Source organism: Passer domesticus, chromosome 1, assembly GCF_036417665.1.
Source record: "Passer domesticus isolate bPasDom1 chromosome 1, bPasDom1.hap1, whole genome shotgun sequence".
In the NCBI taxonomy this organism is placed as follows: Eukaryota; Metazoa; Chordata; class Aves; order Passeriformes; family Passeridae; genus Passer; species Passer domesticus.
Genome location: NC_087474.1, coordinates 92,590,153 through 92,617,654, shown reverse-complemented (window position 1 = coordinate 92,617,654; position 27,502 = coordinate 92,590,153). Strand labels below are relative to the sequence as shown.

The window sequence follows — 27,502 nt, the reverse complement described above, 5'->3', positions numbered from 1 at the left end:
AGCATATGTTGGCAGAGTACCTTGGGTCAGGAACTGAGGTTGTTACTGATAAAACGTACCCTGAGGCTCAGGCAAGCATATGTATATATGTCAAGCTTGCTGCTGTTATAGAAATTGGCAGCTCTGAAATCCAGCTGAATAAACACTATCACTCTCCTTCAGTTTTGGTTTTTTTTATTATTACACTCTAGTTCATTCCTTCAATGCTTTTAAGCTGTTTGCTCTCCTCCCAGCATTTTAATATGCTTCTTTGACAGGGTACCGTAGAAAGGAACCATTAGTTAGGAACCATTTATTAATTAACTGATAAATAATACTTTTTACATTAATACTTTTCATGGATTTGTTCGGCACTCAGACCTTCCTTAAGAAAATGGGAATATATTCAGTGGTTTGCATAACCCAAAGATAATCATGAGAGAATTTGGAAGGTGGAATTTCCATGGGCTCTCTCAGTTTGGAAGTGATCTCAGCAGATCAGTGATCTGCTCTAACATCCTGCTCAGAGTTAATAGTGAATTCAGCATTTAGACCAGGTTGCTCAGGGCTTTCTTGTGTCAGGTGTTTTAAGCCTCCATAGCAAAAACTCCTCAACTTCCTGGGCAGCCTGTCCAAGTGCTTTGCTGTCCTCACAGAGATCATTGGACAATTTGTTCCAGTGGGAACATCCCTTCTTTTTGTCTGGGGCTGCTGTTTCTCATTCATCTACCATGCCCCAACATAAGAGGAATTTGCATTCTTGCTAACTTCCCTGGGGATATGGACAGACTGCTGTCAAGTGTTACCAAATCCATCTTGTCTGTAGGTTGAACAACCTCTCTCTTGCAGCTTCTGTTCACAGGGCAGGTGTGCCAGCCCTGACCATTCTGTTGGCCTTCACTCGACTCACTCCAGTTTACCAGTGTCTTGCACTGGGAAGCAAAACTGGGAGTATTCAAAATGTGATCTAATGAATATCAGATAAATGTGAGTAATCATTTTCCTTTGTCAATTAGAGGCAATTTTGTTAACAAAGCCTGGTGTGCCAGGACACTGCTGACACATGCTTAGACAAAAATGTACATTGAGGTAGTATCAGACTGTTCTGCTGCACCTCAAGGATCTGCAGGCAAACACTGGTTTTGAGCTAAAAATAGTATATCTGTCTAGACAATCTTGGATTTTTTGTGACAAAATATGTCAAACCTACCTGGCTATCTGACTTCAACCCTAATAAATCAGATGGTCTCACAGCCAGCAAATCTACTGTATAGCGCATATGCCAAGTTTATGTTTACTATGCAAGTATAAAATTACTCTGATGCTTCCCCTTTTTCTTTGGCAAAAGGGCAAGATATATTTAAGAAAATCTTTCCTAAATAAAGAAAAAATATTTCACAAAGTTGCCCCTTATCAATGGAAACTGGCTAAGCAACTCTTTAAAATAAGAAACAAAAAAATTACTGCATGTGCTCTAATTATCTTAACAGGTGACCAGGCCCCTGATAAGTCACAGCTGTACTAATTACCAAAGTAGAGGAACAGCCTTGCCCTTAATGGGTTGCAGCTGTGAGTAATTAAGGTGAAGGGGATAAAAGGGGTGGGTTGGCAGGCTAGGGAAAACCTGGAGGAAAAGTAGCTTGTAGAGGTAGGAGAGCCACTTTTATTCTCTTCTCCTTGAGTACAAAGAGCCATTAGGAAATGGAAGGTAAGAACCATGTCCCTCTCTTTGAGTATGAAGTGCCCTTTGGAAAGGGAAGATAAGAACCTTTCCCCTCTCCTTGAGTATGAAAAGCCACTTTGCCTCTCTCCTCTGCTCTCCTTGAGTACGAAGAGTGGTTTGGAAATGGGAGGTAAGAACCCTGCCCCTCTCCATGAGTATGAAGAACCATTTGGAAATCAAAGGTGAGAAACCTCCTCTGCTCCTGTCTTCTCCTTGAGTATAAAGAGCCATTTGGAAGTGGAAGGTAAGGAACTTTTTCCTCTCCTTGAGTACCAAGAGCTATTTGGAGATGGAAAGTAAAAAATTTATTTCTTCCCCTCTTTTTACCTCTTTGAGTTTGAAGAGCTATTAGGAGGCAATACATAAGAAGCTGTTTCCTATCTTCTTCTAGGGTACTAAGAGCCATTTGGAGATGGAAGGTAAGAAAATTTTCCTCTCCTCAAGTACTAAGAGCCATTTGCAGGTGAAAAGTAAGAAATGTTCTCATCTCCTCTCCTGATGTACCAAGAGCCATTAGAGATGTAAGGTAGGAAGCTTTTTCCTCTACTTAAGTACCAAGAGCCTTTTGGAGATTGAAGGTAACAAATCTTTTCCTCTCCTTGGGTCCTAAGAGCAGTTTGGAGATTAAATATAGGAAATTTTTTCCTCTCCTCTCTTCTTCCAGTATGAAGAGGCATTTGGAGATGGAATGTAAGAAACTTTCTCCTCTCCTTGAGTAACAAGAGCCATTTGTAGCTGAAAGGTAAGAAATGTTTTTCTCTCCTGATGTATTGAGCTATTTGGAGATGGAAGGTAAGAAATTTTCCCCTCTCTGAGTATGGATATCCATTTGGACATAGAAGGTAATAATCTTTCTCTTCTCTCATCTTCTCAAGTGCCAAGAGCCATTAGGGAATGGAAAGTAAGAAACTTTTTCCTCTCCCTTTTCTCTCTCTTGGAAATGGGATTATCTTTCTCTTAACTCTTAATATTTTTTACAACAAAACTAGGGAAAGGTCATAAGCATTTAGGTAACATAGACAGAAAAGATTTACCAGTTTTCCACAAAAATTTGAGATGTAGAAAAATGTGTTCCTCATAGTAGGTAAATATACTTCTGCAGTGAGTAGAGGTCTTAACTGTTTCTCAATTAAGGCAAATTTAAATGCAAAATCAAAGCTAGTTTAACACAACACCTAATTTTCTGTAGAAAGTGTAAACAACAGTTTAAAATTTTCACTCATTGAAGGTCTTCTTACAGAGTAGAGTATATATAAATCAAAACAAAATCCTAGGATATGAATATGAATTTTGTCTCTCTAAACTCCTACTTGGTTTCTATATGTTCGTATCTGAAGACTCCTTCTCTCTCCTAGCTAGGCTGTACAAAATTCATCCTAAAACTGAACCTGCCTACTCTATTTTTAAATGTTTAGTATTTCTCTATTGCTGCTTTACCATCTTGTAGAATGTAGTGTTAAAGGCTATGCTTCAATACATGCATCTAAAATATGGATAAAGAAACTTTAAGGGAGATAAACAGTGGCCATCTTGACAACTTTTTTCCCAAGTAATTAATCAATTTTTTGAGAAGCAACAAAAGAGGCAGTAGTACTCTTCAACTGGTCTTTAGAAGTGTCAAAACCTACAAGTCTTCAGATCCTAGGTCTGCAATACATGTGATTTAGCCCAAATTTGAAACAAAACTGCATTATCTCTCAATTTGACAGGGAAATCACCTACCCAACTAATGGATAACAAAAGTTAGGTGAAGGGAGAAAACTTGTTAAGCCATTACAACTCAATTATGCCAGTGAAAAGTTTATTTTATTGTGCTTTATAGCATATATGCAGATGTAAGGGCAGTTAAGGATGCATTTATGAGCAGGTACTCCAGCTCAGATGAGGCACAGTAATTCACAAAGCTGTGTAGTTCATTCATGACACCTGACAGGTCATATAATCATATACACTCTAGGATGAAATATGGCTAGTTTGTAAGTTGAAGAAACCTGAATAAACATGTATAATGTTCAACCACAGATGACCCCCCTTTTTTGAGGAAGCTTCTAATCCATGGTTAGTAGATTTATATGTAGATTACAGAAGATTTATTAACACTTTGAATTTGAGGATCTTGTTTATACAGCAAATAAAAACTACATCAAATTTAACTGAACATAAGGATGTGACTCTGGAATGATGTACTAAGGTTATGATGAATCTTCAACACATTCTGAGACCATAAAATAATTAGCTTTATCTCAAAGACATGGATGTCTACTCAATTTTAAAAAATAAGTGGTACCTGTAAGAAATTACAATTTTATTTTACACATTCTTATATTTAAAGTGAGCACACAAGCATAATACGCTGTGCAAAATCATCTTTAACATCTTTTAATATGTATTTTAAAATATAACAAAGAAAGGTGGCTCCTCTAGTATTAAGCTCTTGTGCCTGGAAACAGTTGTTTCTTTCAAACAATTATTTTCTCAGATCTATTCTTTGAACTTATATACTTTGGTCTATTTAGGAGACTTATTCAGAGTTCCTTGGGAAGCAGCACTTAAAAACAAAGGAGTCCAGGAAAGGTACATGTGCTTCAAAACGGAGACCTTGAAGACACAGGAACAGACTGTCCTTGTGTGCTAAAAAATGAGTCGACGAGGTAAATGTCCAGGCTGGATGAGCAATGAGGTTTTGGAGGAAATTAGGAATAAAAAGAGGCTGCATCCTCTTTGGAGGGAGGGTCAGGTGTCTCAGAAAGTATTTAAGGAGGTTGCTAGGGCATGTAGAAAAACAGTTAGGAAGGCCAGAGCTCTGTTTGAACTTAGTTTGGCAACTTTTGTAAAGGATAATTAAAGATGTTTTTACAAATATATTAATGGTTAAAGGAAGGGTAAGACCAACCTTGTTCTCTAGTGGATGTGGGAGGGAACTTAGTAACGGCAGATGGGGAGAAGGTGGAAGTTCTTAATGCCTTCTTTGCCCATAAATCTATGGGACCAGATGGGATCCAACCCAGGGTGATGGGGGAGCTGGCAGATGAGCTTGTGAAGCCACTCTCCATCATTTACCAGCACTCCTGGCTCACTGGTGTAGTTCCAGATTACTTACTCCTGCAAAAGCTGACTGCCCACATCTTGGACAGGAGCACTCTGCTGGATTAGGAACTGGCTGGATGGCTGGGCCCAGAGAGTGCTGGTGAACGGTGCTGCATCCAGCTGGGGCCAGTCACCAGTGGTGTCCCCCAGGGGTCTGTGCTGGGGCCAGTTCTGCTCAATATTTTCATTGAGGACATGGATGAGGGTATTGAGTCTTTCATTAGTACATTTGCAGACAGCACTAAGCTGAGAGTGTGTGTTGATCTATTGGAAGGTAGGAGGGCTCTGCAGAGAGACCTGGAATGGTTGAATGGATGGGCAAAGTCTAACAGGATGAAGTTTAAGAAGTGCAAGTGCCAAGTCCTGCATTTTGGCCACAATAACTCCCTGCAATGCTATAGCCTGGGGTCGGTGTGGCTGGACAGTGCCCAGGTACAAAGGGACCTGCAGGTACCGGACAACAACCAGCTGAACATGAGCCAGCAGTGTGCCCTGGTGGCCAAGAAGGCCAACAGCATCCTGGCCTGGATCAGGAATAGTGTGGCCAGCAGGAGCAGGGAGGTCATTCTCCCACTGTACTCAGCCCTGGTGAGGCTGCACTTTGGGTGCTGTGTCCAGTTCTGGGCCCCTCAATTTGGGCAGGACATTGAGATGCTTGTGTGTGTCCAGAGGATGGCAATGAAGGTGGTGAGGGGCTGGGAACACAAACTCTCTGAGGAATGGTTGAGGGAGCTGGAAAAAAGGGGGCTCAGAGGTGACCTTATCACTCTGTCTTCCTGAAAGATGTCTGTAGTCAGGTGGGGGTTGGTCTCTTTCTCCAGGCAGCAACTGAGAGAATGAGAGGACACAGTAGGCTGGGTATTAGGAAAATCATTTTTATGGAAAGAGTGATAAAGTACTAGAATTGTCTGCCCGGGGAGGTGGAGTCACCATCCCTGGATGTGTTTAAAAAAGACTGGATGTGGCACTCAGTGCCATGGTTTAGTTGAGGTGTTAGGGCTGGTTTGGACTCTATCTTGAAAGTCTCTTCCAGCCTACTGATTCTCTGTGTGATACCTGAAACTTTTGAACAACACAACATTTATCTTGCTGCAATGAAGAACACCACAGCTTATTCTGGCATTCTGGTTCACAAATAATATAGGAATACTTTATTTTTAAATAAACCATACTGTTCTTGACCAAGTTTGCCCTTAGCTTACTTCACAAATTTCTGCTACAACACAGATGATGCCATCCCTTTATGCCAGTTATTTGGAGCCAAATTATGACTGATTATCAGAAAATGAGAGCTAAAAAACCCAAAATGAGCCAAGGCTTCTGTTCAGAATGTTAACTAATAAAGCTAGAAATCAGCAATACCAATGACCACGCTTGTAGAAAACTCTTCTCATTGAGGAGTGCATGTAAAATAATGCAACTATATCTCAATATATTTCCATAAGAATACATAGCTACCCCCTAGAATAATGGCATTAGTGTCAAAATTATCCCCCATGTAAAAAAAAAAAAACAAAAAAAAACCACCTCCAAACAAAACAACCCCAAACTTAAATATCTATTGCTAACCAAAAGCATTCCCTCTTCCACTACAGTGATTTTGTTTTCCTCCTCTTAGTCATTTGCTATCTTCCTGATTTTGGAGTAAAGATACATGCAACTGTATCAATCTTATTCTAGTCTGCTGAGTTTTGTTGGACCAAAACAGATTTCCTAAGCATGAAATAATCAGATTTCTGCACACTTTTTTTTTCTGTTCAGGGTGCCTCCACACAAGCTATTCTGCCATTCCTCTTCTCTCTGCTGGGTATAGTAGTCTTGCAACTTAATTTTACTGTTTTCTTTTTTTCATTTAAATTGTAACTGAAATGGTATGGTGCAAGTGTTTTAACTAAAGCACTGATTTTCTTCCTTCCTAAAAGTTACAAATGCTGAAGTCAGCTCACAAAGCATTCCTAACAATTAAAGCATAATAAATGAAAACTGTTCAAAGAAAGATGTTATTAAAGAGCATTTATTCAGTATTACTAGTGTGTGTGAAATTATAAGCAGGCTTTTGTATTATTTATTCTTTTATTTACGGAACATAGCAGGGAACTTGTATGCTGCATTGTTCTATATCATAAAATTTAAAGTTATCATCTCCATTTCTCATATTAATTGCCTAGATAAGAGCTCAGTGGCTGGCTTAGTGTTAACTGATCTACAGTGGAGAGCAGATTATTTCATATGGTGTTCAGCACCTGAAAGGCCATTTGGGCAACTGCATGGGCAAGGCTGGCTGCTTTCTTTTTGAAAAGAAAGAGGTCCCCAAAGTAATCAGAAGTACATAATTCAATTTCAGGCTGTTTGTTTAGTTAACAGGGAGCATACCCATGTTCTTTTTCTCCCCACTTGGGTATGAAAACACCCGATGCCCAACATCACTTTTAAACTATTATAAGTCTTACAGTATGTAGAACATACTTCCCCAAAACTCTGCATTTTGTTTATATGATTATTTCCTTTTAGCCTAATAACATGAAACACTTTACTATGTTGTACTCCTTAAAAAGCTGAAAGGTTAATATAAATAATAACAGCATTCATCGCAGTCCATCAGGGATAGTTGAGTTTCAAACAGAGGAACAAACTTAAGTTTGTTTAATGAGGATTTCTGGTGAACACAAGTAATGATTTTCTTGAGTACAAGATCACCAGATATGAGCATCCATCAGATATACAAGAGGCCTTTTGCTGCCAGAATTCCTCAACTAAGAGAAATGAAAAAGAGCAGACTCCAAATATAGCTGTTGCATGCCAATCCATTTGCATAATTTAAAATTTTAATATCCAACTATTGGCCCAATTAAGTTTCTTCTTGTCAAAAATTATTTTGGTTTATGAAAGCATGACTGACCTTGAAGTAACTTGAGCAGCTGCATTTGTAGTTGAAATGCTCCAGCCAGAACGGATGTCCTTGCAGGAGCAGCACTAGCATGGGAATTCAGTGAAGTCGTACTGAAATAGAACACATTTTACAGAGTTCACACACATCCAACACCCATCACAAAGATGGTCTTTTCTTAGTGTAAATCTTCTTTTCTCCTCTTACATAGTTGACAATTTTTTATGGAATTTAACAGTAAATTTGTTCGGTTTTGCTTCTGTTTTTACACACTGCAATGCATGTACTCCCAAAGTTTAGCACAGTACTTTCGGTAACTGGAGCTTAAACACATATATGAACATAGTGGGAAGAGCAGGGGGAATCCTTCCTCTTGAGCACATGCTAGACAAAAAACATTTTTATACCTTAAATGCCTAATACTGGTTATTCTAGTGCACATTACAGTAGCTTTTAGAAAAGTTCCTTCTATCCCAAAACAAAGTTTTCAATGTATGTTCATGCATGTGTATATGTACCTTTGCAGGAACAATGAAAGCTTTCAAAAATCCAGCTCTAAAATCTACACTCACAGGCTGCAGAACATGTGGTTAGATCTTTCTGAATATCTGACTACCCAAATGTATCTGCAAAAGCCTCTGAATACTCAATAGTTTAGGAAGTCAGCCATCTACAACACCTAAATACAAATTAATGTCGGGCTTTGGAAGTAATTGTCATGGTCTCCTAAACCATGGAGCATTGATTGAACATTAAGAAAGAAACTGTCTCATACACAGTTAAAGCTAATAAAACTAAGCAGAGATTTTAAAGGATGTATATTCCGAAGGATAGAATACAGAATAAGCTAGAACACTTGTTTTGGTAGCATTAAAATAAAGAGAAAAAAAATTGGTATTATTCAATTGTAAAGCTTAACTGGTTTACTACCTTACAGGAAATTTATTACAAAACACAATCAATATATATTCTCTGAAGCACAATCACAGTTAAGAGCCAAAGTATTTTCATATGATGCAAAAATTAGGTGCAAAATAGTAACATAGATTCACCAATAGCATGCATGAAAAGGCAGTTTGCAATAAATCTAGAAACTAATGCTCACACTCTTAAAAATAGAACATTCTCAGTTTGCAAACATTTCTAAAAGGACTAAAACTATTTGAAGACATCAAAGACCTCTGCCTCATTTGTTCAAAATTTAGACCTTAGGCCACAGTGGTTGTGTTACAACAATGCTAGGCATTAATTTTTCTGTATTACACCTTGAAAACCTCCAAGTCACATTTAACTGGTGTTTGTGACTAAAGATACAAGGTTTCTTGAAGAGTTAATCCATTTATTGGTTTCAGCTGTAAGACCCACAATGTTAATCCTTTAGAATGTCTTTTAAATTAAATCTCTCATGACAAATAACTCACTAAGATGGTTCCACAAAATGATCAACAACATGTTTAATGATGACATTTAGAGCTGATTTCACTTGAAAACAGTTGTCACATTTTATATAGTCTGTCTACAGACAATTTCCACATCAGGTGTCCTCAGCTTTCAAGTGAAATTACTTTTCTCTTTTTGCTAATAACACTAAACTCCCAAACTGAAACTTAATCTAAAGGATATCTTCTACTGGATTAGAAGATAAAAATACATAACATCTAAGGCCCTAGAAAATATAGAACAGCTATTTTTTTCCTAAATGTATAGCAGTTTTATATGTAGGATAATTAATGTTTCAAGTAGGACAATCTGTCCTCCACTGCTGGAGGTGTTTCATATAAAAGCCAAAGTTAACTACCTAGAGATAAGGAAATTGCTCAGTATTCAGGGAGAAAGTTTGTTTCCCTCCCCAGCATTACCAGTGGAGATAAATACTTCCAACACGTCTATTGGCATCAACAAAATTTCATTTCCTTTACTTAGACTTATAGAATCATTTACTAAGAGCAGTAAGTCTTTCCTTTAGCAGTCTAATAGCTGACTGTAGATATTGAAGTATTGGTATTTTGGCCAGATACTAAAATAAGAATTCCTCAAAACTTATAGGTAGATATTAAAATATATCATTTTAGGTGAATTTTGTAGCTACCCACAACCTAGGCAGTAAGTTAAACCTGTGTTCAGCCTGAATAAGCTCTACTTTAAAACCTACTTCTTCCTTTACTGCATTGTCTCACAGTTCAGTGAATTAATACCTAAAGTGGATACAAAGCTGTTCATCTTTGCAAGTGCACAAGTATGATGGCATAGAACCTACAGTATATATCATGCCCAGGCAAGTACATCCACAGGAGCTGAAATGGGCTCCCATAGGTCAAATGGGGATCCTTGGTGAGCCTGTTCAGGACTACTAATGCTCATTAGTGCTCTCAAGGCACTCATCTTCGGGTGTGTACCTATCAATCAAGTAGGGGGGGTTTTCCACCAGAAAGTTTTAACAAACATACTTTTGTGTTTCCTTCTCAGAGAATTATTTTTGTTTCATTAATAACTTCCTGTCTTTGGTCAAGGGAAAATGGAGTTTCTGCTAAAGTAAAAAAAACCCCAAAAATACAACATACCTCAGCATACTACATCATTATAATCCATAGAATGGTATAAACCTTATTGCTTTCCAGAAAAATGTTGTTACTAATGCAAAAATTAAATTCACCACAGCAGTTATAATGTAATGACATGGTGTAATAAATTTCTGCTGTTACAAAAAGCAGCTCTGATCATTGGAAGCATTTTTCACTGTTTTAATTGCATTTTTTGCTTTAGCCCAGGTCATCAGGATATCTATTCACCTTATTTTTTTTTTTCCAAATGAGATGCTTCTACTGAAAATAGATGGCTCAGGGAGAGATTGGACTTTTTTTCACCTTCCAGATGAATCAGTTGCTTCTCCATGCATGCCCAAGCCACTGCCTGCTTGTCCCTCAGCAGGCATTTCCAAACGAAATGAAAGAAACAGACACCAGGGAATCAAAGGTTGATGAGCCTTTTGTTTAGCTTGAGAACCATTACTGAGTTTCTCTTCTGTTGGTTCCTGCTCAGTCTGCCTTAGTGCTGTTTCGCTGGTGAATAATGACTCATTTATGAATAATAGCCTTGCTCATCTTCACAACAACTGTTAGTAAAAGGTCACTTCAGCTCTGAAAATGTTTGCATTTCCCTTTTCTTGTTGTAATAAAATCTTCAACTGATGCAACATCCAATTTAAAATGCTTTCTTTTTTTATTACATAGCTGGAATCAAAACGGGATGTTGTTTGCAATGTAATGTTTCTCTCGATGAGAGAAATTAATTCTACCTATTTTACTATAAGAGTAACATGCTTTTACAGCTTATATAGTACATTTTAATTATGTATATTTTCAAAGAAAGAGCAAAAGAACAAGCAGCAGATAAGAGGTGAACTTTCACACTAAAACTATAAATGGGTGTATATAAATGTATACAATGTGTGGAAAATACTGCATGAGGATGGTGTGCTGTTGTAAATCTCCTAGGTTCTCTATGGTTTCTACATCTTTAATTTTTTCACCTTTGAATTCATGGCTGTGTCATGTTTTTTTATCTTATGTGGTGCTTTTGTTTTTTCTTTCCCCAAGAGTAATTCAGAATTACTTACTTACTCTTTTTACATGAACTGCAGATGCTAACAAGTGCTGTTTCTATAAAGGATGAACTGTAGACACATCACATTCTGACACAAATTAATTCTCCATTTTTAAAGAATGAGCACTTGAAAAATGGGTGTTCTCAAAAATGGGGAATGCTAAAAATATACAAGAAATCAAATAAATTTAACATTGAAATACTTAATGTTACTTCTGAGGTGAATGTAAGTACAGCCAAAATAAATAATTAGGTACAAAAGTTTTTACACGGATTTCAGAACAAAAGTAATTTTGGCAAATATTTTAACAGAAAAAAATACCGCGTGCCATAAAACTGTGCTTCAAGACCTATTTATGATTTGGCAAAATTATTCATAGTGCTATGTAGGTCACCACAATAGCTGACTTAATAAAGGTTAACAGCATAGAAGCTCGGTATTGCTGTGCACAATATGTAAAGTAAGGGTATTTCCATGCAATCTGCATAATTTTCATGCTTTGCATTAGCCTTCACCTACACAACTGCTTTCCCATCTCATGTCTGTGTTTGATATGGGACCCTTCTATGAAATGTCATTAAAAAGTTATTACTCAGTAAAACATCACTGTTTATGTTTTTCAACATGAGGTTTTTCATGCAGAGACAGAGAGGTAAAGAGAAAACTATATGTTAAAACGGAAAGGAAAGCCACAGATATGAAGTTGATTAAAGAAAAAATAAAAATAATTAAAAAAAAAAGAAAAAAGCAAATGTTATTTTATTAGTCTGTATAAAATCAGGCATTCATACTTGAAATTGCTCCCTATAAAAGTACAGGTGGCCGTGGTCATAAGCACTGAGGGTGTCAAAGTCTCATAGGCCTGGCTGTTGTTTCTTCTGACTTAAAAAGGGCTCTAAATCTGTTTTTAAAATGTTGATGAATTCTCTCTTCTATGCCTGCCAGCTTTCTCTTCCTCTACAGCAATGCTTCCACTGCAGTAATAATGGAAAAATGCCTCCCCCAGTCTCACAAGATAGAAGAGCTCTCTTTTTATTCATTAGTGTGTTATAACACCAAAGAAATTCTTTGGGAAAGATTTTGTACTGCGTATGCAAACTGTGCCAGCCTGGGTTATCCCCACCTTCTGGAAGTACCTGAATGAAAACAGTACAGAGAGCTCTTGTGTTCTTCCCTTTGTAAAAGCAAACTCAACAAAACCTCATGCTTCCAGCCTGCATTGAACCTATGAATCAGGCAAGCTTATTTGGGACACTTAATTAGTCCAGAACTTCAGAGCTGCAGTATGAAGGGAATGGCCTGACCTTGAGAAGAGCATCCCAAGCACACAGCACATCTCCCAGCCGGCAGCTCTTGCACCTTTACTGCACCAGCCTTAATTCTCAGTAATAAGTCAGATTGCTTTTTTATGAGACACGGCAATGCAGCTAAACATAATCTTGTGTTCACACAGCTTGCCTTCATTAATATAAATCTCGTTTTCCCTCTAAGATATGGCTGTGTTTTCTGCAACATCAAAACTTTACAATTTCCCTGAGACCACCTGGAAGTTGAAGTAGGTGGGCTGATGACAAAGCTGTCATTATCTGGCTTTGATAAAAAATTGCTATCCCTCTTTCATCCTCCTTGAAAAACAAAAAATCTCTACATATCATCAGTCATTTGATAGAGTTTTAAAACATACTATAATGATAATTCCAAAAGTTTTATTTGGTATCACAGACCAAGTTAATAAATTCCTTCCACCAGAGTATTGAGAAACATATTTCTTCCTTTCAAAACAACAGAGTGAACTAATTCCTACTGCAAAATACAAACATAAGTCTTACTTTTCCCACTGGAATTTTGAAAACATTAGTTTGTTATTCACCCAGGAATCACCTCTGGTTATGCACCCTGCATTCTATTTTTTCAAGTAGAAATTATGAAACATTTGCAAGGAATACATGCCAAAAACTCAGTTTATATTTTTTTTAATAATTGGAAATCTACACTTTGTCAGTCATTGACGTTTCTTACTATCTGTGATAGAATTCAGAAAGTTACATATTTATGACCAAACCTGGCCATGCTCTCCAGATTTATATACCAAATACAATCTCTTCCAATTTCAGGTTCAGTCAACATATTTAATACAGTGCACGTTATTCTAATTATTCTTCTATTGTAGCAAGGCAAATACAAGCTAAAATGCAAATTAGCTGCTAAACATACAGCCCAAACCTGCACCCAGAACTTCCATTAGATCACTCCAGAGAGAAATTTATAGATCAAGTTAGCTGACTAGTAATTTACTCATTTTAATTTTTTACAGGTTAATTTTGCCAAGACCAGGAACACATCTGTTTCAGTTAATTCAAGGTAATTCACTTAAATTATTATCCACTCTGAAGTGAGTCAGCAGTTTCAATGAGTGCTCCTTATGTGTGTTGTCTGTGGGAGTAATCCCACAGCCAACATCAGAAAACTCAACAATTTTTAACAACCAAACTGTTAAGGTGCTGATAATTTTTGAAGGTCTGGTCTTAGCCTTAACTGAAATCTATTGGGAGTTGGGGGAAGCATTCTTTCCAATCTTCACTGAATTAACCCATTAATATGAGCATGTTTCTGTAAAACACAAATTACAGTATATCTATCAATATGCCAATTAATATCAGCACCTAAGAGAACTTTTGTGCTAAATATTAAGAAGTACTTTACCCAGATAGTGGAATTGCTCCACAATTCTCTCTAGATTTCCTCTCCTAGAGTAATATTTTATCACTTATGTCTATTGCACTCTAAAAGTGTGGTTTCCTGAAGACTATCTGAAATCCTGTTCACTTCAGTACCAGTTCACAGAGTTGACAGCATGACTAGAAGTGTGAAGGCAAGATATATAGAAGCAGCATTTAAGTAACCTGGAGATTTCAGTTTATTATATCCTAGTACCTTTCCGTAAGTTTATATTAAAAATTATAAATAAAAATTAGCGAGATGAAGGGACTACAAGACCTTGCACGGCAACTAACCAGGAATGATTGTAATTCTCAAGGTAAAATTAATCTTTTTCATGTTCAGAAGTAAACAAAAACAAAAAATATGGGTTCTTTCCAATCCTTCCCCTTCATAGTAATCTTTTCTTCAATGTACACAATATTTTTGAACTTCTTTTGAACCAGAATCTCCAGGGTTCTGAAGCAGATCAGATATTAATTTCAGCAATGTGAAGTCCTGGTTTTTCACAAACAAGAGGTATTAATTAACATTATTAAAACCTGAAAGCTGTTTTTATTTGCCAGATATTTCAAGATATATTTCCATTGATAGATTGCAATTATCCTCATGTATGAATCAAAGCACATCATACTTATACAAATATCTTAAAGTTTATTCTTATTCACACAATTTCCTTCAAAGAATGCAGCTACATTGCACAGCAAATCCTTTGTAAATCTAGTTAAACCTTTTTTGGCATTTGTATGATAATCTGCCTTTTGTATGATAATCTGCCTTTTCTTACTTACGGATGTTTATTCTTGACTGTTCCACTAACAAAGAAAATGACATTTTGAGGTGCCTACAAAAACTGAATTCCAGTTATAAGAGAAGCAACCCACGAGTCAGAACAGTTGTGTTTTATTCTCAGTTCTTTCAGTCATTTTCCCTGCAAACTAGGGCAAGTCATATCAAATCTCTCTTTTCTTTTGTTTGCTCTCTTGATTTACCGTTCTGGAAGCTCCTCTGAGAACAGATTTTCCATGTACCTACCAGTGTCCCAAGGAGGCCTCACTCTAAGTGAGGTCTTCTGGGTCTTTCATGTTAGATTCTGCATACTAAATTATGAATAGAAGATACTTTTTTATTTCTTTTTTTTTTTTTTGTGTGTGTGTGTGGTTTAAAAATACACATGGGCAATGTGTTAACTTTCTTCTCTAAAACAGCCAGGATTTTCAGAGTCTGATATTGTGGGACTACTGTAGACAAAAAGAGTGGAAGAATGATACTCAAACCTAAGCAGTTAATTTTACTACTTTAAAGAAGCAGTCCTTGCAAGAAAATTACTGATACAAAGAAAGGAAAAAAAAGTAACCTTATTTACCTCTTCTCTTCCTGTTCTTGATGGTGTAAGTAAATATTATAGAGTAAGGACCAGATCTGAGAGTCTGACTATTCTCTGTCACTGGAAAAGAAATCTAGATGTAATTTTTTGTTACAATGCAGTGTAGCTTACTTGCTACGAAAAAGAAAAGGAATGCAACCATTCCTGTTTAAAAAAAAATGTGTATTGCTCTACAATGTTTCAATTATGGAATATGCTGTTTGTTCACTCATATTTAAAAACTTTAATTTTTGCTTTACTCAACACTCAGATTACAATTTCCAAGGAAATTCTCAGCTCATCTGCATTAAGGCAAACTGTGCTGTTTTTTTTTTTCCCAACTTATTTGTCTTACAAAGGCTATAATTAATTTAAGGTATCTCTTGAGAGTAGTGGTGAGGGAGAAGAAACATGGGAAGAGAAATAAGAGAAGATATGAGAGAAAAAAAACATTATCTCTGACCACAGAAAAGCTCTGAAAACAGTTATATTTTCACCTAGACTGGAAAGGGAACACTACTTTTTGTATGCAACACAATAAAGCACTAAAATTGTTTAATGCCCTTGGCAGCTCAGTGGCATATTTTCTGTTACCAGTACAATTCCAAGAGCTGAACTGTTTGCCTAAGGTATACATCGGGGGTTTTGCAACAGAAATGTTTGAGGTGTTTTTTCCCACTCTGTATGGAAGATCTGGTTCAGAAATAGTTGCAGAATCTTCTTTAATTCTTAGGCTCAAAATAAGCAAACCCTTACAGAAATGTTTAATTAATGGGTTCAAGAACATTAATTTTTGATTAATATAATAAAAAGAAACTACAAAAGCAACAGATTTAAGATAATTCAACCACAACAAAAGGCTGGAAACCTTGTGTATTTTCGAAAAAGAAAGATGCTTTCTGTGAACAGTTCAAATGTCAAACCTAGGCATTAATTTATAATAACATCATTTCCTCCTCCAATGCAAGTTCAGTGCTCGAACTTCACAAAAACAAGCTCTTCCAGACAAAGAAATGGTGTCCACCTGACATGTGATGCAGAAATAGATTTTAAAATGGTACACATTGGCAGATCTAAACCATTTCAAAATGCTGTGTCAACAAAAGCATTTTTGTTAATAAATATGTGCTGATATGAAACAGAGGATATTTCACAATTTTGAAGATTTTTTATAAGCCTGAGCTGATTAGAAGTGAAGAGGTGTGGCTCTGGCAACTGCTCAAAGTAAAAGAATAGGAACGAAGGAAAAAGGACTAGGAAAGACTACTTTGGGAGTGCCTTGTTAGCAAGGAACTACCCAGAGATTTCCACTCAGCAGAAATAGACATTGAAGAGGCAAGAGCAAGGTTTCTCCAGGGCAGCCAAGAGCTGGGACAGTGAGGTGAAGCAGCACAAGCATGCCAAGTGCAGGATGAAGCAGAGTCAGACTGCCTGTGCTAGCAGTAGCCAGGAGACCTGAAATGCAGACAGTGGCTGCCAGCATCTGTCTTGGGATGAGCAGCCAGGGACCTGAAAATCACAAATTGAAAGAAGATTGTGGCCAAAGCAGTGGGAAGCAAAGAGCAGCCCCACTAACAGCCTTGCCAAGGAAAGGGCTGTACACAGTTTTAGATTTCAGAAAAGCAATTTTAGGGATGGCAGATCATCTCATTGCACTGTAAATTATCCTGTTGCTTTTACCCCTTGGCAAAGTACTTTTCATCAAATCAATCGATTCACATCTCAAGTTAAAAAAAAGCAACAACCTTACTGAGCTCCAGAGAGACCAGTTTCATTTCCCCAAGGTTCTGGGGAAGGCTGAAGCTGGCATTTATCAGTGATCCACTACATTTCAATTGGGAATTTTTGTTGTCAATCAAATCCTGGACTAACTGTATTTATTCTCAAATCCACCCTATGAAACAGAATATTTCATTCCCTCTTCAAACCTAAAATAAGGCAATTTCATTGAAAAACAAATATTAAGACAATCTAGCAGAATTTGAATCTTTTTACTTTTTAATTTTATTGTTCCTGGACCCCTAAATTTTCTTTACTTACAGCTATGCATCTTGGGGTAGAATTGTCCATGTTGCTTTCTTGCATCCAAGCTTGCCTGAGTTATAAAATAATACAGTGAGGATTTTGGATTTGCTTTTAACCAAAATGCTAATATGCATAGAAGCCCTGGTAAGGATTTTCAGACTAAGAGTAAAATATCAGTTCAATACTGGATGCAGCACATGAGAACTTGCTGCCATTTCTCAAAACAAAAGGATACATGCCCTTCTTTTAGCACATACTCTGAAAGGCTGGGGGGAAAAGATTCTTCCCTGGAGACCATCTAGCACCCTTTCCTTTCCTGACCAAGGCAGGCACTTTCCACCGTCTTTTTTAGTATTTCCCAATGTAGATAAAAAGCTGGTTACCAGCTGGGTGCAAATCTCTTTCTCTAGCCCTTATGATCAAGAACAGTGAAGTTTTTTCTCCATATCTCTGCATTTAATTACGTGATTAAATGAAACCAAAGAAAATTATAGTAATTTCCACTGGTGAAATTGAAATTACCTCCAAAGTATTCTATATTTCTGTATGAAATACAGATGAGGAGTAAGATTCTGCAACAAAATAAATTGATTTTGGATCTGATTTTCTTGCTAGACAAATTTTTAATCAGACAATGGAGAAAGAGAGAAATGACCATCTGGCATTTTCTCCTCTACTCACATTTTAGATGACACACCCTTTTATTTAGATAGTGGGATAGTTTCTGACTTTATGGAAATATTTACAGGCTGTAAGTTCTTGCAGTATAACTGAGATTTTAAAGCCCAAAGGAATGAGCTTCCAAATTAATTCAAGGAAAAGCACATGCATTGTCCTCTGGACAATTGTACCTGGTAGCACTGGAAAACTTGGGTTTTGTTTCTCAGATTAAAGATTCTGCAGTCAATTAAAGGCTGCAGTTCCCACCTTTGGTAAGGCTAAACATTTATTTTTCTAGGTGTTGGAATCTGAAATGCAAAGAATTCTCAGAACTTTAGGCCTGTAAGCAAAATTTAGAATTAAACACAGGATTTTATCTGAGACCTTGGAAAAGGCTTCCAAGGTGTTAGAAGCAAGAATGTGGATTTATAGTTTAAACCAGAGACATGTTAAACTAAGTAACTGAAAGTTTAGAGTTTCAGAGTTTAAGATATAGAAAAAATAAAAGTAATTACAGAGATAAACAAGGAGTTTAGAATCCAGTACCATAGGTTTGTGCATCATAACATGATAGGCTAAGAAAGCTTACCCTGTAGCATTGGTCCATAAGATGAAATATTTAAGGACTGGGTGAAAAACATAAATGTCCTTGTTGACAGTGTTTTATTGGTCCATAAACCCTTAAAAGGTCTTGCAACTAAGGGTCTTGTGACCTTTTGAAACATACTGTAATGATGTGAGCAGATTTCACCCTTCCTGCCCATATAGAAAATAAGAAAAATAAACCAAACCACATCATAAAAAACAATTCAGAAGTCCCATCTCGAATTCCTTCTAAAATTCCCCACAAGCGAATTATCACACTTAGGTTTTGTTTAAGTGTGCCAGGAAGCAGAGTGAGCAGGCTCCTTGGCAGTGGGGGCTGAGCTGGGAGCTGTGAGTGGCTCAAGAGCCGGCCATGCCCTCCCTGCTGGGGCATCACCTGGGCCACTGGTGGTGGTGGTGAGTCTGCCTATAGTCCAAAGACCATCAAATCCCTTATTGCCATCATTTAGGAAGGTAAGAGAGAAGTATGGTAAGTCACTGCTCCCCAACCCAACTCAGATGAAGCAGTAGCTGTGTGATGAACATGAATGTGTAAAAAGCCTGTACAGGACCTTCCCTGTGATTGGATCTGCGTTGCTGAGCATGAGTAGAGATGGTGTTTTCTGTCCTGGCTCGATATAAGGAAATTCCAACCATTTGTCCAACACACAAAAGCTTGAGTAGAAAATTAAGGCAGAATAGGTAATAAAAATAGAAAATGGAGTTTGGAATAGTTGTTACTAGGCGACTTGCTCACCTAAGCACCAAAATAACATTTTCTCACAGTAGTTATAATCCTCTGTTGAGTCTTTAAGAACATTTCAACACCTTCCATTATTTACACATTTTTTCATTTAGAAGTTTGGTATAGGAATAAACTATAGATAAAATGTGAACCTATGGAACATTTTTCAGGCTCATGTTTTCTCTGCAGTCCCCATAGAGCAATGATAAACTACTATAGTGACGAAAGCAGGTCCTTTTTAGTTACTTACGATTGCCCTTACTCTAGAGAACAATATTGTTCCTAAAAGTGGGAGGCAAAATAAGAAAGCATAAATTAGAGAGAAAACAAAGACTAAAGAGAGTGGTATATGAAGAAATAACATAAGTTCTCATAATTGCATTCATTTGCAATCACGAGACGTAGGAGTGCTCTCTACTGAAAAAAAAGAAAAGCCCGTGAAAGTCATAATTGTAGTGATTCTCTTGCTGGGGTTAGGAGAAAAAAGCTTTCAACATAACAGAGCTTAACCTTGACAAATTACATAGTTCAAATGACAATCTGGAAACAACAACTCTAGGATAAATCATTCTGAGCTGATGTACCACAGTCTTTTTAATACATACTAGATAAACAGACACAAACACCAAAAAAAAAAAAAAAAAGATGACACTGTCATGCCAGCATTTTGTCACCTTTTTGCAGATATCTACATCAAAGAACTGTGAAAATGGTCTCAAAATTTCTTTGTACAAATCACAAAATAAGGACCATACATAAAAAAATGGATTTTAAAATGTTTGGAGGGCAAATACTGAATATACAAAATTTCAAACAAATTTCAAACACTGAAAAAATGAGGGGATTTTATATGCAAAGACAATGACTTGGAAATGGAGATAAATCAATGCTTGTGCATTTTTCAGTTGAAATAAAAAATATTCATAATATTTTGTCTTATTCAGTTGAAGATTTAAAAACTGTATATTTTGGCTGTAGTAAAAACTCTTTCTATATTTTTTTCTTCTGAGCATAACTGTCTCCATTAAATTTGTGTGTAATCTGTTACTGGTCTTCAAGACAATGACCATGGCTAAGGGTATTTTGCAATTTATACACTCACCAAAACATAAGGGTCAAAGATCATGTACTACAAAAACCACAAACATCTTTAAAAAGTTCTTATGTTTCAGCATAGAGAGACTGATAAAGAAATTCACAGGATAAAAACACATCCTTATACAAAAATTGAGGATTGCATTGTTTATGTAAGTGATAGAAACAAGCATGTTTTGCATAACTGACAGTACTTTGGAGGTTATCTACATGCAAACATCAGAAATATTTTGTGTCTGGTTGTACAGACTGTGAAGGAAGGTTTACTGGCATGTCTTTCTTTAGATCAGTGACACACCATGGCACATAAAGAGAACCTAGTAGCTGCAATGCTGTTAGTTATTTTTGCAACACAATAGTTCTGATTTGAAATATTTTCCATTACAATAACAGATTACACACATGGAAAGAAACAAGAATAAAATGAAGACATGCTCCAGATCTCCAGTCTTTGCTAAATGCACACACACACATAAGTCCAAGTGCTCATTATTTTACCTTGTATATTTTTATGTTTTACTGTTTTATTACCGTGGTTCTTACTAGAATCATATTATTAGTTGACATCATAACTTTTTCCAAGTCTCATATCAGTATAAACCATGAAGATAGCATAAAATAAGACTTAAGGACTGCCTACTTACTACCTATATTACCCATAATTTAATAAAAGACTGGCAAAATGAGGGATAGATTTTATAAAGTGGCAGAATTTGTTGAAAGGGAGGCATAGCCACTTCTGAAAATTAGGAATTTTTTTAAATTGTGGATTAGGCAGCGTATTCCCAATAGATTTTAAAAAAGTGAAAAAAAAACACCCAAAACAGAGAACTTAGGATTTTTCCACTAAAAATGTACTAATGATGAAAATATGACAAGCTTAATTCTACTAGTTTAAAAATCTTGAATTGCAGAGTAGGCACAGCTTATCACTGTCTTTTCAGTGATAAACACTTTTTAATAACTGCTGCATATTCATACTTCATTAAGTTTTATTCAAATATACTGACATTTTTTATTTGATTTAATTTCCATTTGCATCTTAATTCAACATAGAGTAAGAACTAAATACAACTTCTGAAAATTAGAAACATTGGAATACTCTGATAATACAAAATCAAGAACCAGTTAAAAAAAGGTTACTGGGTTAGGTTGGTTTAGTATTTCTGTACATATTTGGGGAAAAAATTACAAGGTTTTTTAAACTTTACATGCAGCTCTTCATCAATTTAGTAGTAAATGCTAAAGTTTCCTTGGTGGAAGAAAAGGGACTAAAAAGTAAAAACTGAAGTGTTGTGTGAATTATAGCTTGTGCATGTTCACTAATCTGTGGGTAAAATAAATGGTTTAAGCTACTTGGACTAAGTCAGTCCTCAATAGTAATCTATTTATTCTTGAGTTTAGGCAATGCTATTGGGACATATTTCAGCCTTTGTGAGGTAAATCCCAGTTACCCCTCCCGGCATACATAAAATAATGTGCTATGTTGCTCATACTTTATTTCATTCTGTTTAGTCTCAGTTTTTCAACAAGTATAGACAATTTGAATTGCATAGCGTGGTGCAACATGCTGCTACATATCACATTCAAAGAATTTAAATTTTTTAGCAGTCAGTCAAATATTCCTTTGACATAAGGGACTGTTTAATACATGTTGCATTGTCCTGTGTGGAGACAGTGTTGCTTAGAGGAGGATATATATGAGCAGTAGGATAGCTCTCTTTGACTGTGATTAAAATCAGTTCCTGAGAATGAATCACTTCTTTGGCTTAAGACATTTGAAATGAAAATTGCTGTGTATGCTGCCTGCTTCCCTGCATGGTATTTTTATTGCCTGCTTACTATAATGGAAAGGAACCAGTTTCATCTGCAGTCATGGACAGCCTGGACCTCTCTGAAGGACCATGTTTGCAAACCCTTGTTTCACACCTGTTACACCCAATACCAAAGGTATAAAAGCTATTTTTACCTTAACCATGTGTCGTGGTTTGGCCGGAAATGTGTTTCTAGAAAAGTCTAAGTCCGGCCAATCAGTGGCCAAATTCAAAATTGGCATTTGATGTGGCCACTAAGGGTCTGGATACGCCTCTGAGAACACAAGGGGGTTAAAAGCAGGAGATTCCCAGAGAACTTCCTCTTTGGGAATCCGGCGTGGGTGAGTAAGGTCCGACCTCTCCCCTGCCCAGCTGTGTCTGGGTGGGGGAGGGGGAGGCCATGACAGAGAGGAGGCCGGGAGCCCCAAAAGCTGCAGAGGTGGAGGAGAACATGCAGGGGTTGATGAGACTTGAGATGTCTGGGCAGCCCCCCCCCCCCCCCCCCCCCGGAGAGAGGGACAGAGATTGTGCTGGCGGCTCAGCCGGCCAGAAGCGGGGGAGGTGGCGAGAGAAGGTGCCCGGCAGCTGTGGGAGTCCTGGACAGGCAGAGGCGAAGTTTTTAACCCCTTGGTAGAGTAATAGAAACCTTGCAAATACTGCTCCTCCTGAATCAGAATGAGGAGAGAGAGATGATGGACTGCGTGTGAGGAAAACTGGAAGAGATGAGAAGAATCCTAGGTGAGAAGAGATGATGGAGTGGCCTTGAGCGGGACTCTTTCTTGTATGGCCATGGACAGACCCATACCTGGAGACTGTATTTAGGGGGAGACAATACTTTGGAGCCAAGAGTGAAGCAGTGGAGTGAACAGAGACGGCTGAGGAGGGTGTGGGATGCCCTCTGTCTCCGTGGAGGGGAAGATCTCTGTTCACGAGCCCCTCGGCCCCAGGGGGTAAATTTGGGGGGGGACTGGTGTCCCAAAGTTGAGAGACTGCTGCTTTTGGAACTGGGTAGAGCATCCTTAAACAAGATACCCTAAAAGCAGTCCTGGCCTGTGTCCAGTGGTGAGAGCACTGGACATGGGGGGGAAGCCTATGGTGCAAGGGAGGACTTCTCTCTCCCCGATGGATTTGAGGGTGGATTATTTGAAAAGATGATGATGGACTGAAAGCTGATTACCTGAAAGGTGGGAATCTATGGTGTTATCTCATTCTGTGGAGAAAAGGGAGGGGGGAGGAGGAATGTATTTGGAAAGTTTTTATTCTTTGCTCTGTGTGTGTGTTCCTTTATGGATATTGTTATTAATAAAATGTTGTGTTTTTCCCTCCATCCCCGAATGGGAGCCTGTTTTGTTCTGTTCCCGGGTAACATCTCACAGCAACCCTTTTAGAAATATACTCTTCATGGAGGCCCTGGCATTGTGCTAGGGTCAAACCATGACACCATGCTATGTCTCTGTTACTTTATCAAGTACTGTTTTTCTTTACCACCACAACTTGCAAAATGTACAGCATTAACTGTTACTAAATTTGACAAAGGAAAAGAGAGAGATTGCCCAGATGATTACTCAGTAAAGAACAAAAAAAACCCTTTATCTTGAAATATTTAATATACTTGCAGACTAGAGTATAGAGGTATTAGACTTCTAATAAAATTTTGTTCATAAAAAATTGATCTCCTTGGCAGCCCCACCCAACTTTATGCTGTCTACTTGTATTCTGTGAATACAAGGGAAAAAATGTGCAAGTGAAATGGTCCCCGAAGTTTATACACTGCCTTTTATAAATGTATGTTCAACTAATGGCACATAAATGTGCACCTGAGTGTATAACCTGACATCTTTTGACAGTCTTCTAAAGGCCTTGACAGAAAGCATTTTTCATTGTGTCATTTATATGCGCTTTTCTTAAATAAGTGTAATGGCCTTTTGACCATTTTACTCCTGTATGTATCAAAAGAGATATTTTATAGTGATTAAATTGTAATTGTCAGGCTCAATTCACAACTATGCTCCTAAGTTGATCTAAATATATGTGAACAGCATGAAATAAAAACAAATAATAAATATGAAGTTATTAGTTTATTCTAATTAATATAATTGTAGATTGGCTTTACCTCAATTATGACTGGTCTTCACACCAGTCTCAGTTACAAAAGGAAATCACCCATGATCTTTCCATCTATTTAAGGATAATCCATCTTATCTTATTGTCATGTGTCAAAGTGCCGTAACATTGCCTAACATGCACAGGAAAGGGCTGAAATAACTGTGTTAATTATTCTTTTCTGAAATTTGAGAGCTTCTGTTCCAATTGCCCTTAAAAAAATTAAAAAAAAAAAAAAAGAAAAAAGGGGACAGGAAGAAGGGAAAGGAAAAAGGAAAAAAGAAGAGAGGAATAAAGGAAATTTGCTTTCTAACAGATACCAGAACACAAGGAAGTCACTATTTCTTTGGCCAGCTTTTGAAACTCCTAGCTTTATCAAATGCTGTAGAATTGGGCAATCTAATCAAGACCTAAGTATCTACCAGGGGAGAACATCTAGCCAGCTGCATCTGCAGTCATCAAGAAAACACTTGTTTAGAAGTCACCAGGAGGCATAGGAGAGGGGCTGGCCCTTAGTCAGGCTAGCAGAGGCCACAGGGGACACAAGGCCAGCGGGCAGGCACTGACCCCTGCACTGCTGCCCTGTGACACCCAGCCGGGTGAGTGGTGCAGGCTGAGATCGAGCGCTGAGCCCGCAGCAGCACCGGAGAAAGGGGGAGCTCCCCTCAGTCTGCTCCTCTCAGATCTCTCCTGCCCAGGGCACCCAGGACCTATGGCTGACCTCCTGGTTAGGGATCAGAGTCCTGCAGACAACTTCTTAAAGAAGAATTCTCCTTTTAATACGATAAGAGAAATTAATGACTAACAGAAAGGCCTCGTGATGTCACCCACAACTATTTTTCTCCTCTTTACAGAATTTTATTGAACACAAAAAGTTTTGTTATGAATGTTCTGTATAAAACCTGGAACTGGAAAACTTTGCATAAGAGGTACAACAGGAAAAATTATCAATGAGGTAACAGAGTGGGCTGTTGACACAGAGCAGCATATAGAGGGCCTTGTATCTATGGCTTGCCTTTGTGTTTTATTCCATCTGAGCCCATGGGAAGGTGTGGCACCTCGCTGCTGTGGTACTTACACTAGATATGTGTCACCTGCTTTCAGATGGTGCCTGCCTTTCCTTCCCCTGCAGCAAAAACATTGCATATGGATTATATATATAAAAACATACATATATAACTTATTCTTTAATAACCTCATATCCTCATTGATGCATAGAGTTCTCTAGAGAATGGCAGCATATACAACTCAGTGAAACTGTATCACCCTTAGTTTAGAGCTATGTCAGGACCATCGTGGGGAAAGCATGCATTTTGCTTTACGTTAAATTAGTTTTGTGACAGAAAAAGTAAATTTGGAGCTGTATGTATAGTCTCTCCCTTCAAAAATAATGAATAAATGATCAATAAACTCAAAAATTACATACACAGAGGAAATATTTTCTACATTTTGCTTATGAACTTTTTGAACTACCACAGCACATAAATCCTTAAAGTATTAGGATACTTTATATAAAAATTCTTAAAGTATTAGCTATGTATATCAATAATTAATATATCCAGAAGTGTAATTAAAATAAACATGAAGGCAGCAATATATAATCATAATCGTAAAATCCAGCAATTTTCACCCAGGTCACCTCACCTTTCAAACTCCAATTCATCTGCAAAACAGGTTTCAGAATGATTTAAAAAAAATACAGAGATAATAATGTTTTTATGTATTCTAATAGGCTTTGAAAAATTGTTTCCAAACCAAAGTATTATAGCAATAATCTAGTTTATTAAGCAAGTATTCTTTCTTCAGGCAGTTCATCTCATCTGCATCTTAATCTTCCAATAGAACCAAAGCTGTTTTATTAAGACACTAAATATATTAGCCAGAATTCTACACTAGAAAGTAATTTCAAAATATTTAATTCGCTAAATAAAGTAGTATATTAGTGGTATAGTAGAATATAAAAGATAAAATAATAAAACTAGAAGTTACCAAAACTGCTTTGATTAACTAAAAAAAAACCCAGTTTTGAAGAACAGTGATAATTAGTATACCTCACTCTTGCATGGTCCCTTCCACAAGTGAGTCCCAAAGCATTGTGCAAAGTCAGCATAATTACTTTTGCTTTTCAGATAAACAAAGTTGCTCAGAAAAGGAAAAGTAACTTTCTAAAGTTGCTCCACGCATAGAATTGGGTACAGGAAGGAATATCCTGTATCTGAGTGCAGTAACAAATTAAAGAGGCCACATTGCTTTACCAAAGGTATGTGTGAAGAAGAGCAAACAGAAGTGAAACCCTCTGGTCCTAGCCCAGACTGCTGGCCAGTGGCTTCCCCAAGAACTGGCCCTGGTGACTTTGGTGAGAGAGTCTGCTTGATCCAGTTGTTTGGAAAAGCAAAACAACAAACTAAACAGTGTGCACAGTACGAGGAATGAACAAGAAAAAGCCGAGGTCAAGGGTCTTCAAGGATACTTATACATTTCTGAAAGGGGGGGGGGGGGTTAAGGCGGGGTCTGAGGAAAGGATCCAACAGGAAAGAGTGATTTGGAATATTACAATTAATGCAGCAAAAATTGTCCAATGGTAACACAGAGAACTCAGAACTTTCTAGTAATAATTTGAATACTTAATCAAGAGGATCATGGGTGGGAGCTTTGGCTCACCCTAAAAAGACAGGGTATTCCCATGGCCTTAAACCGAAGTTTCCTTCATTATTCAAACCAACCCCAATCACAGAAGCTTCTATAATTTTCGGAGTCAGTTTGTCACACTGACTTTTAACTCATTTTGCTGTACACAACAAAACTAACAATCTAAGTATTTTATTACTAAAGGCATTATGAGGATACTTCCTACTTACAGGAAAACTTGCTTCACACACAACTACGTGGAGGGACACATAAGACAGACCGAAGTCAAAGATACCATTAAGGTACTCATTTTATTCTGAATAGAATTGTGCTGTGAAACATAAGGTACTGTAATCAAAGATATCACTAAGGTTGAGACTTATAAAATCTGGCACATTTTCACCACAGAAAAGCTAATAATTATTCTCAGAGCTACATGGAAACTATGAAAAATTCTGTAGGCATTACCTACAGCTCCTAATT

General features: G+C 37.3%; 2 long non-coding RNA genes across 2 annotated transcripts; one reads left to right on the top strand and one right to left on the bottom strand.

Moving 5' to 3' along the window:
* The first annotated feature begins 1,608 nt into the window (after positions 1-1,608).
* Positions 1,609-3,220, top strand: LOC135288768 (uncharacterized). The gene is made up of 3 exons (XR_010351714.1): positions 1,609-1,687; positions 1,807-1,884; positions 2,094-3,220. It is a non-coding gene; the product is annotated as an uncharacterized LOC135288768 (long non-coding RNA).
* A 10,226-nt stretch (positions 3,221-13,446) lies between these two features.
* On the bottom strand, positions 13,447-26,656 carry LOC135288762 (uncharacterized). The gene is made up of 5 exons (XR_010351710.1): positions 26,443-26,656; positions 25,470-25,517; positions 17,405-17,459; positions 15,365-15,445; positions 13,447-14,496 (listed from the first exon to the last, which is right to left on the bottom strand). It is a non-coding gene; the product is annotated as an uncharacterized LOC135288762 (long non-coding RNA).
* Between the last annotated feature and the right edge of the window lie 846 nt (positions 26,657-27,502).